Genomic DNA, 12,172 nt, shown 5'->3' on the forward strand with positions numbered 1-12,172 from the left:
AAAAAAAACAAATAGTCAAGCAATCTTAAGCAAAAAGAACAAAGCTGGAAGCCTCACACTACCTGACTTCAAATGCTACTATAAGCCTATAGTAACCAAAACAGCATGATACTGGTATAAAAATAGACACACAGATCAGTGGAACAAAATACAGGCTCCAGAAACAAAGCCACATAACTAAAACAAACTGATCTTCCACAACATCAACAAAAATATACAACTGGAGAAAGGACACCCTATTCAATTAATGGTACTGGGAAAATTGGACCATTATATGTGGAAGAATGAAACTGGACCCATACCTCTCACCATGTACAAAAATTAGCTCAAGATGTTTTAAAGACTTAAATGTAAGATATGAAACTATAAAAATCCTGGAAGAAAATCTAGTAAAAACTCTTCTGGACTTTGACCTAGGCAATGAATTTGTGACCAAGTCCTCAAAAGCAAACACACAAAACCAAAATAGACAAATGGGACTTAATAATTTAAAAAGCTTCTGCACCACAAAAGGAGCAGCAGTAGAGGAAACAGACAACCTATACAATGAGGAAAAACATATTAGCAAACTATGCCTCCAACAAAGAGATAATACACAGGATTTATAAAGAACTCAAACAGCTCAACAAGAAAAATACAAATAACCACATTAAAAAGTAGGCAAATAAACAGACGTTTCTCAAAAGACATACAAGCAGTTAACCAATAATTTCAAAAAGCTCAGCAGTACTAATCATCGGAGAAATGCAAATCAACCTCAGTGAGATACCATTTTACTCCACTCAGAATGGCAACTATTAAAAAGTCAACAATCAACAGACGTTGGAGAGAATGCCGAGAAAAAGGAACACTTACACACTATTAGTGGGAAGGTAAATTAGTACAACCTCAATGGAAAATAGTATGAAGATTTCTCAAAGAACAAAATACAGAACTACCATTCAATCCAGCAATTTCAATACTGGGTATATACCCAAAGGGAAAGAAATTATTATACTAAAAAGATACTTACACTCATATGTTTATTACAGGACTCTTCAAAATAACAAAGATAGAGAATTAACCTAAGTATCCATTAATAGATAATTGGATAAAGAAAATGTGGTGTATATACCATGGAATACTACTTGTCCATAAAAAAGAAATTCATGTCTTTTATAGCAATATGAATGGAACTAGAGGCCATTATCCTAACTGAAATAACTTGGAAACAAAATGTCCAATATCACATGTTCTCACTTATAAGTGGAAGCTAAACAGTGAGTGCACACGGACATATAAAGTGGAATAATAGATATTGGAGACTATACAAAGCAGGAGAGTGGGAGGAGGGTTCGGGATGAAAAATCACCCAATTGGGTACAACGCTCTGTATTTGGGTGATGGGTTCTCTAAAAGCCCGAACTTCTCAGCAATGCAATATATGCATGTAAGAAATCTCCACCTGAAAGTCTAAATCTAGAAAAATAAAAAACAACAATAATAAAGAAAACACTAGATAGATATTCAAGAGAGTGAATACCATTTCGCTATTTAAAATCCTCCGATGGCTCTCCATTGTCTGGGGCAGGGTTCCTCAGCATTGGCATGTAAAATAAAAACAAAATCCTAACCGTCCCCACCCCCATTGGCTGAATGAACTTCTCTTGGCCAAGGAGACTTCAGAAAACACTTAAAAAGTAAATTTCTAGGCGATAACAGGATGGGAGTTGGTCACACCTCAGTAATTCCCTTCCTCACTAACCATTGCCAGGATTTTTTTTTTCCAGACAGTTAAATAGAAACTTGCCCTGGAAAACAAAGACTGGAAGACTCACTCCTCAGCTGACTTCAGCAAACCACCTGAGGCCACTGCCATCCTCCCCTCCATTTTTGCAGTCTTTACATGCCAGCTGACAGGTTTCACAAAGCTTCCCTTCCTGATAAATGGTCAAAAATTATGGATTAGTTCTGCTCAGTTTATGGAAATTGCACACTAAGCACTTTGTGTCCTAAGTTTCATCTTTTGACATCTAAAACCTAATTTTACTACATTTTAATGTTAACTTTCCACCCCAAAGTGAACATGGAACATATTTACCATGCATGTTTGCTTATCATGCCTGCGTGAGGCCCCTTTTCATGAAGTCATAGATCTTTCTGTAACCTGTTAAATATGGATCTTTCTGTAGCCTTTTAAATATAAACATTTAGCATAAAACTCCCATTCCACTCCTCCTCCTTTGAGGTGCTTGCTTTTGGTCTCAGCCAGAGGCTCCATTTCCCAGTGTACAGGTTGCAATCCTTCTCAGAAATAAAATTCTCCTTTCCAAATTAAAATAAAAATAATCACATCTTTTTCATAAAGATTAAATTAGATAATGGATGTAGCATGCACAACAATGTGTTTGGTACCTAGTAAGTGTGAGATATATTTTAGTCATTATATCTGCCTTCCATAATTCGGACATCTTCATTAGTGTTCCCAGTTCAAAAAGAAAAAAATTAGACCTCATTTTAATAGTCTTCTCTACACTACCACAAAATAAAAAGAAAGAGAAATATATTTTTAATCTGACAGCACTTGGAATTCACACATGATCACGAAAATAAGACACATCACAATTCTATGCCTGACAGATGATCTGGCTAAAAGGCATGTGAAGGCTCCTTTCCCTACCACCTTCCAACTCTGCAGAAATCACGGAAGACTGAAAAATGTCTCTGGTTTCATGGAGTGTACAGCTATTTAACGGTGACAGATTAAGAAACCCAGTGAAGTTATGCCTTTGGCCACCTCCAGTTACAAATTATAAACACATTGCTCCGAAGGAGCGATGCTCTGACTTACATTTATTAAATTGCAGCCTTCACTCCTTCATCATCTTAGCCTCCCCTGCCTGTATCTTTTTAGCAGCCAGCCTGACCCTTGGGGCACCTTTGTTTTATGCTAAAAAAAAAAAAAAAATCACTCTGTAAAGCTAGAGTCTGTGGCCAAGTAAACTTTAGTATTATCATGGCTAGAATTCAAAAGGCTTTCCTCGCCTGCTGTTCCACAGTGAGAAAGCAGTGCTGGGACTTCCCTTTTCTCAGCAGCTGCAGTGTGTCCCCATGAGGAAACGTGTCAGAGCAGAGGTTTTTCAGGCTAAAAATATATGGCCAGGTTTTCAAAATAGCAATCACAAAGCGTTCCACAGCAATCTGTTTTGTCCATTTGATTCACTGAGAAAAAACAAACAAAAAAAAAAACACATGTATTTCTGTAATTCTTCTCCTGTCCCTTGGTCACACACAAATGCCATTTTTTAGATCAAATTCTCGAGATCTGAAATACATTACTAGCGTAATAATGCTGAAGGGACACTTTGAAAGGTTACCCACCAGACATTAGCAAGCAGTTTTTCAAAAATTATGTACTACAAATACTCTAGACAGAACACCAACTATGCATTCACTTCCTCTGCTCTTATAAATGGTCTCCTTTCAACCATTATCTATTATTCACCACATCATGGAGCTAAAATGATATAATTATGGTCTGCTGCTTCGCCAGAGAAAGATTTCCATGAAGCCCTCCACCCACCAGAAGAAAAAAAAAAAAAAAAAAAAAAAGGCTGAAAAGCTTAAGTTCCTCTAACTCATACAAAATTCCCCACTGCCATTACAAATGACGACACATTGCTGTGCTAAAAGTAGCTACTTAGGATGATGAATGTTACTTGTCATCACCCAATTTAAGAGGTACAGGATGGGCCATGTTCATGATCAGGATGTCCAGCATCCTGAGACTACACAGAACCCCAGGGTGGATGTGAGGTTCAGAAAGGCTAATTGAGGCAAGGAATAAGAGGATAAGACCAGTTGAGCCAAATATATCTCTAAGTTCCTGACAGCAAGAACTATGCCCTGACCATTGTGGCATCAGTCAAACATTAGTACGGTGCTTAGACCATAGGATCCTAATGTATGATTTTGAATGAATGAAGAATCAATGAATGGTAGACAGTATTAGTGCCTAGGAAGCAAGTCGATTATAAAATCTAAAGCACAGTTTCTCAGCAGCAGCACCACTGACATTTTGGCTGGATAATTCTTTGTTGTAGGCAACTCTCTTACGCATTGTAGAATGTTTAGCAGCATCCCTGGCCTATACCTACCTACTCCCATTTATGATAACCAAAAACGTCTCCAGATATTTCCATACATCCTTTAGGAGGCAAAATTACCCTCAGTCGAGAAACACTGGTCTAAAGGTACAGAGTAGAACGTTTAAGGCAATTCTCAGAATCAAAGAGGTCTGACAGCAGAATCCCAGACAGGATAGCTGAGTTTTAGGGACAAACTCTAGAAAATACTTTAGAAATATACAAATCAGTATTCTATTAGTGGAAAGGGCCCTAACTCAAAGTGGCCTTGAGTAAGGAACCAAAGACAATTCAGACTGGTACCTAAAAATTCCAGAGATATGTGTTCTTTAGGTATGGCCCAACCTAGGAAATCCAACACTGTCAGCAGAACTCAGTTTCTCTTCATTGCTGGACTCTGCTTTCCTGAATTATAGCTCCTCCCCGATGATAGCAAAGTGCCCACCAGACTCTATGTCTACCTGCTGCCAGCCGAAAACCAACCCTAATAGGAAGAGAGCTTCTCTTTCTCAACAGTTCTTGGGAAAAAAATCTGACGCCTGAATCTTTTTGGACTAACTTTGTTCATATGTCCATCTCTGATCATCAGAGTTAGGGAACAGACCCTTCGTGGAGTCAACTGAGTGACCAGGTCTGAGTCATGTGCTCACATCTAGAACAGGGAGCAAGAAATAGGGAAATTCCACCCAAAGTCCCTGCATTAATATTGGGGGAAGAATGGTTTGTAAAATAATTCAACATGATAATATTGATTGGGGTGGTGGTAGACACTTGGCAGACAAAACAGTGTAAGTTAGCAACCCATGCCTGAAAATTCTGGGATACCTAACTGGAAACCCAGGCAAGGACCGCCGTGCTAGTACAAATATATAGACCCAGTTCTGGCTTCAGGGAACAAGCTGCTCAGATGGACTACTATTTATAACTATTTTCTCTGAAACTTTCTTCCCCACATCTGAGTACTTATTAAACATGAGGAGGTTTATGTATTCAAACAGCAACATTTAATCTTTCCCCCTGCCTGGTTCTATTTGCATGCCTTGGCTTTCATTCTGCCCTTTCTGAAGATCCTCTGGGGTGAATTCAGGATTTGAACAGCTCCTCCCAGCTTGATCACAGACACTTTCCATTTCCTGATGTTCACAGACACTGATCTATGGGTCACAGCATAGGATCTGCTAACTGCCAAGTCCAGGTTGACGACAGGGAAGGGACACTTGTAATATCTTCCCCTGGTAGTAAGAGTAAGAGATTTCTTCTTGACTTAGCTAGTGAGCAGTTTATATACAGAAACAGTGTGACCACCCCTAATAACATTTATAAATTACAGTCTCCCCTGTGGGACCATAACTATTATTTTTATTTGGTTAAGCGCTAATCACTTTTAAAATCTTACTGTTTCTCTACAGACCCTATCTTGTCATATCAGTCTCAAATGACACATCATTATAGGAGCTATAAGAAGACCGGTCACGTGTCTATTATAAATTTGCAGCCTTTTGATCTTATGGTATGCCAAAATGCAGGCATTCTCTTAGAAAAAAAGATGAGCCTGCTCAATTCTTATAAGTGTAAGGCTATTTTTCATAGAGGGGGAGTTTCTTGAGAACAGCAACTTTGTTTGTTTTAGACAACTGCAGTCTATAGAGCCACCAAGCCTTCTAATGACAGCAGTCTAAATTAGGGACCACTAATCAGAGTTTTGACTACCCTGGGGGGCCAAACCTTACATTCTCTGTATAAGGCAATATCTGTAATAAGATAGGAAAGAGATTCTTCAAATGCATGCATTCCTAAATGACAAAAATAGAGTTATTCATTCACACATATAATATAAGGGTATTAAAGGCATTCTAATACCAATCCAAGTTGCTCCTTATTGGAGGCCCGATAGCAACTGGGAACTTCTATTATGATAATTCCCTGGTCTGGATTTGTTACAGTTGGTAGGTAGTCAGACATGAGCAGGGCAGGAGAGGGTTCCTCTTCCCTCCACTGGGAATGTCAGATGACCGTCAGGTGATGGTCCAGCAGTTGTTAAGCTGTCTGTCTAAAATAATAATTGAACACAGCAGAGCCAGGGAAAGATAGTCTCCTGATTTAAAAAAAAAAAAAAAAAAAACTCATGAAACTGGTGATCAGCAGCTTTCCAGTAAGACCTTAGGAGCTGGGCAAGTGGGCTCAAGCATGTGCACTAAGAGGCAAAATGGTGAAATTTAACTGGTACATGAATACTCAACTGGTAAGGAGAAAATGCCTCAAGTGAGCATGTATACAACTCAGTAAACACACTGTACATGCAGCTTCCCAAATGCTAGCAGGCCACCATGCATGTGACAGCCCTCCTCAAAGGAAGAATCAGGGGAGAAGAGATGCAACCCCCGGGAAGCTCAAGTCAAAGGTCATAACATGCACTTGAATCTCCAAGTCGCCCACTTGGCCCTCTGCCAAGTGTACTTTACTTCCTTTCATTTCTGCTCTAAAACTTTTTAATAAACTTTCACTCCTGCTCTATAACTTGCCTTTGCCTCTCACTCTGCCTTATGCCCCTTGGTTGAATTCTTTCTTCTGAGGGTACAAGAACTGAGGTTGCTGCAGGCCCACAGGGATTTACCACTGCTAACATGTTCCTCTTCCATTTTACAAGCTTGCTGACTCTCTTCAACATATCACATTGATGCATATCAACATACCATATTGTCTCATTCTATTCTGTGCTAAAGCATCACACGGCAGTGTACGGCAAAGATTTCAGATTTGTGGGCTCACACAAACCTAGTTTTGAATCTTTGTTCTGCCTCTTAAAAGTTGTGCCCTGTAGCTCATTTCACATCTGTTTTCTAATTTCTAAAATATGGGCACACGTATTAGATAGCATTGTGCTGATGTTTACTGATAAGGCACATGAAATATTTGGCACAGAGAAGGCACTCTACCAATGGTGGCTAGCGTATTGTTTCAGGGTCTTTGCTTACTATTTGAAATAATCCTTAGTTTATGCATCTGCCACTACAGAACATTCTCTTTCAAAGTAATCCTTACAGATACTTTGCCTCTCCAACACCCGCAACAAAATGCTGGCTGCCTGCTTTATTTGTTAGTTCAGGGATGACTGGTATCTCTCTGATCCTGCAGCCTCTTCCAGCAGAGCACTCTCTGATGCTCATGTTGGCTCCTTACTTTGGGCAACATAGCATTCCTCACTGAGTAACACCACTAAGCTTCCATAAGTAAAGCATGCAAGGGGCATGATGAATTAACCATTATATGCCCAATATAGTGTTATCTGTGCATTGCTTATTGCAATATTAACAGCAAGTAAATACATGTGTGTGTTTGCATGTATATGTAGCATAACACTATTATATGTACTATAGTACTATACTACATATATCAGGGGTAAAACAGATGATTTTCTAAGTAAGGACAATCTCCTCTGGGAATTGAGTTCTATTTGAAGCAGAGCATCACTCACTGCAGGACAAAACATACTTGCCAAGACCTCTTCATCCCATTTCGTTTTTCTTACTTTGTTACTCCCCAGCTCACTTGTTAAGAAAATACCATTTGCCTGTGCAGAATAGAGTTAGCTCAAAAATACGTCACGAGTAAAAGGGACCTAGACAAAGCTATGATTCTTTAGAGGTTATTTTCATAGTTCCTTAATGCATACTTAGAATTCTTAGCATCTGATTATGTGGCTTGCTTTCATGGGTGGCCAATCTCATCTTCCATGTGTATATTCAACTCTAAGTTCAAGGTTTTATCTTCTATCATATACCTTATCTTAGAAGATCTCTAAGCAATCTGTTTAACAAGCATGTATTAAGCATTTCCTATGGACAAGTTTCTATGGTAAGACTTAAGGACACACATATAAAGGAACCATAACTAGAACACAACACAGAATAGAATCATGAATATAATAAACACATGTGCTATTAGCCATGCAGCACAAAAAAAGCACATCTAATCAGAAACTGAACCTGTGGGCCCCTTCATCCTAGCTCTAAAACTAACTCTGCCACAGCAGGGGTTAGTGTAAATGTAGGGGGCATGATCTCAGGTGTGGTGCTCCAAACAGACACGACCTTCCAGGCAAAGGATTCTACTCCTGGCCAGAGAACTGGCTAAGAAAACAGGGTAACATGTTCCCAGTGACTCAGCTGCTAAATAAATCAGAAAGGACCATCACATTGAGATCAAGGGTTGATTACGCATTTCTTCGCTCATCTAGATTTTAGTTTCAAGGTTTTCACAAACAATTGTTCATATGTGAAAGCGATTTATGACTACTGCTTTCATGATTACTGCTGGAGAAGTCTCTGAAAGGTACAGGAGACAGAAACTGAGTTTTGGAAGTAACCTCACTCTGCCCCCTTAGCAATCATACCCTTCCCACCCTTTGACTTCACACTACAACCATCTTTGATATTATAAAGGTTACTATTGTTATTATTGTTTTTTTAAGGCATAAACATTTGTTTTCTGCTTTCTTGCTTTGAAATAACTTCTTGCAGTATATTTAATAAGAGCTAAACTAAATTGGTGGAGAAATTGAAATAGAATTTTTCAGAAATTGCATGTTTAGCAATCCTCAGGTGAGGTAAGAGTATAAGCAACCCTGAGGTTAATTCACATAAAGGCATGATCTTTAAATTGACAAAGCTGTACATTACCTCTACCAAGACCTTTTCTATAAACAGTGTAAATCTCAGGTAATACAATTAATTAAGGGCTTAAAACTATTTGTTAAGAATGTTTGATGGGGATGTACAACCTTCTGGTTATAATCAGAACTTGATAAGCAGGTACAAATAGAATTTACAGAAAGCAAGACACCCTCCTATGTTCCAACCTCCAGTCTTTTTATATCCAATGTAGAACTGAAAAAAAATGTCATATTGCTTTGCCTCTATTCAACTCCAGTGTACAATATGTGCCACTCGCCAACCCCAAACATTGTTTTAATGCCAACTAAAGTCCAAAAGAAGAGCTTTGAATCTATCAGCCCATCATCGAATATTTTTAGTGACTCATTATTTTTGTTTGGCTTCCCCCAGAAACAGACATGAAATAAGGACCAAGAGATGCAGAGAATCCTAGGAGGGGAGAAGGAAAGTGATATGGAGAAGAAAAGGCAGTCAACAGGGGATGTAATAGATTCACCTACCACAATGGGCAACTGGAGCTTAATCCTGTGCAGAAACTCTGGGACACAGTATACAACTCATTCTGCAGAACTTTCTCACCCTAAATGTTATGGATTGAATTTTGTATCCCCCAAAAAATATGACCAGTACCTCACCCTAGTACCTCAGCATGTGGCCTGATTTGGAAATAGAGTCATTGAAGGTATAATTAGATAAGATATGGTCATACAGGAGTAGAATACACCTTTAATTGAGTATGAGTGGTGTCATTAGAAGAAGATGTGAAGACACAAAGGAAAAATGCCATGTGAAGACAGAGGCAGACATTGGCATTATACAACTACAAGCCAAGGAACACCAAAGGATTGGCGACTACGACCAGGAGCTGGGAATAAGCAAGGAAGAATTCAACCCAGAGTCTCAGAGTCCTGCCTGACCCTGCTGACTCCTTGATTTTGGACTTTTATCCTCCAGAATTGTATGACAATACATTTCTGTTGTTTTAGGGACCCAAATATGTCATACTTTGTTAAGAAAGTCCAAAGAAACTAATACACTGAGTGAAGTTTTACTTTTCTATCAGTCATTGGTTGAGAATACACCATTTTTCCATCAGTCATTGGTTGAGAACGTCTTCTTGGGGGAGAGAGTTAAGTCCACGGTGCCTTTTGACTGTCATGCATAGGCAGAGCAGTTTTTCAAGGTTCCGTAAAAGTCCCCAGGTATAGAGTGCACATACTGGCAGTTGGAAGTTGACAGAGCATGCTAAAATAGTCTAAGGGCTACAGGTAACCATCTGTTTCACTTTCTTATTAGCTGTAAGATAAAGTTTTTTAAGGCTATAATTCTAAATCCTCCACAACTTGATGCCCACCTGCATTTCCAACTATATTCAGGCATCCCTCTATTCAAGTGAACTTTTTTCTTTTAATTTCATAAACATTTATTGATTTATTTCTCATTGCTTTGGTGCAGTTCTTATTTCTAAGGTTACCTTCACCCTCCATTGCATGTATCCAAATTCTACTCACCCTCTGAGACCCAAATCAATTGCACTTCCTCCACTAAAGACTTAACATACTTCACTCATTTTCACTTCTGAATATTTAAATATTTTCTCTACTGACTAGTTCTCTCACTAAATAAAACTACCAACTGGCATTGCTTATGGCCTGTATTATGTGCATTTTTTCTTCCTAACTTGATCATAAGCTAGTCTTGAGAACAAAAATGGGCTCTAATATGGTTTGGCTGGGTACCCACCCAAATCTCGTCTTGAATTCCTACTTCTTGCGGGAGGGACCCAGTGGGAGGTAATTGAATCATGGGGGCAGGTCTTTCCTGTGTTGTTCTCATGATAGTAAATAAGTCTCATGAGATCTGATGATTATATAAGGGAGAGTTTCCCTAAACAAGCTCTCTTCTCGTCAGCTGCCATGTAAGACATGGCTTTCACCTTCTGCCATGATCATGAGTTGTCCCCAGCCACGCGGAACTGTAAGTTCATTAAACCCTTTTTTCTTCCCAGTATCTGGTGTCTTTTTATCAGCAGCATGAAAATGCAATAATACAGCAAATTAGTGCCAGGAGTGGGGTGTTCTAAAAAGATACCCAGAAATGTGGAAGCAACTTTGGAACTGGGTAACAGGCAGAGGTTGGAGCAGTTTGGAGGGTTCTGAAGAAGACAGGAAACTGTGGGAAACTGTAACTTCCAAGAGATTTGTTGAATGCTTTTGACCAAAAGCCTGACAGCGATATTGACAATAAGGTCCAGGCTGAGATGGTCTCAGATGGAGATGAGGAACTTTTGGGAACTGGAGTAAAGGTGACTCTTGTTATGTTTTAGCAAAGAGGCTGGTGGCATTTTGCCCCTGCCCTAGACATCTGTGGAACTTTGAACTTAAGAGAGCTGATTTAGGGTATCTGGTAGAAGAAATTTCTAAGCAGCAAAGCATTCAAGATGTGACTTGGGTGCTATTAAAGGCATTCAGTTTATAAGGGATTCAAAGCATAAAAGTTCAGAAAATTTGCAGTCTAACAATGAGAAAAAAAAAAAGAAAAAAAAAACACTTTCTGAGGAGAAATTGAAGCTGGCTGCAGAAATTTGCATGAGTAACAAGGAGCTGAATGTTAATACCCAAGACAATGGGGAAAATGTCCCAGAACATTTCAAGATCATGGCAGCCTTCACATCATATGTGTGGAGGCTCAGGAGAAAATGGTTTTGTGGGCAAGGTCCAAGATCCCTGTTCTGTGTGCAGTCCAGGGACTTGGTGCCCTGTGGCCAATCACTCCAACCATGACTAAAAGGGGCCAAGGTACAGCTCAAGCTGTTGCTTCAGAGTATGTAAGCTCCAAGCCTTGGCAACTTCCACGTGGTGTTGAGCCTGCAGGTGCACAGAAGTCAGTCAAGAATTGAAGTTTGAGAATGTCTGCCTAGATTTCGGAAGAGGTATGGAAACACCTGGATGCCCAGGCGTAAGTTTACTGCAGGAGTGAGTCTTTCATAGAGAACCTCTGCTGGGGCAGTGCAGAAGAGATATGTGGGATTGAAGCACCCACACAGAGTCCCTACTGGGGCACCAGCTAGTGGAGCTATGTGAAGAGGGCTACCATCTTCCAGCCCCCATAATGGTAGATCCACTGGCAACTTTTACTGTGCACCTGGAAAAGCCACAGACACTCAATGTCAGCCCATGAAAGCACCCAGGAGGGGAGCTATACCTTGCAAATCCACAGAGACAGAGCTGTTCAAGACTGTGGGAACCCACCTCTTGAATCAGTGTGATCTGGATATGAGACCTGGAATCAAAGAGATCATTTTGGAGCTTTAAAATTTGACTACCAAACTGGATTTCTAACTTGCATGGGCCTTGTAACTACTTTGTTTCTGGC

The sequence above is a fragment of the Cebus imitator genome, unplaced genomic scaffold, assembly GCF_001604975.1.
Source record: "Cebus imitator isolate Cc_AM_T3 unplaced genomic scaffold, Cebus_imitator-1.0 Scaffold351, whole genome shotgun sequence".
Taxonomy (NCBI): Eukaryota; Metazoa; Chordata; class Mammalia; order Primates; family Cebidae; genus Cebus; species Cebus imitator.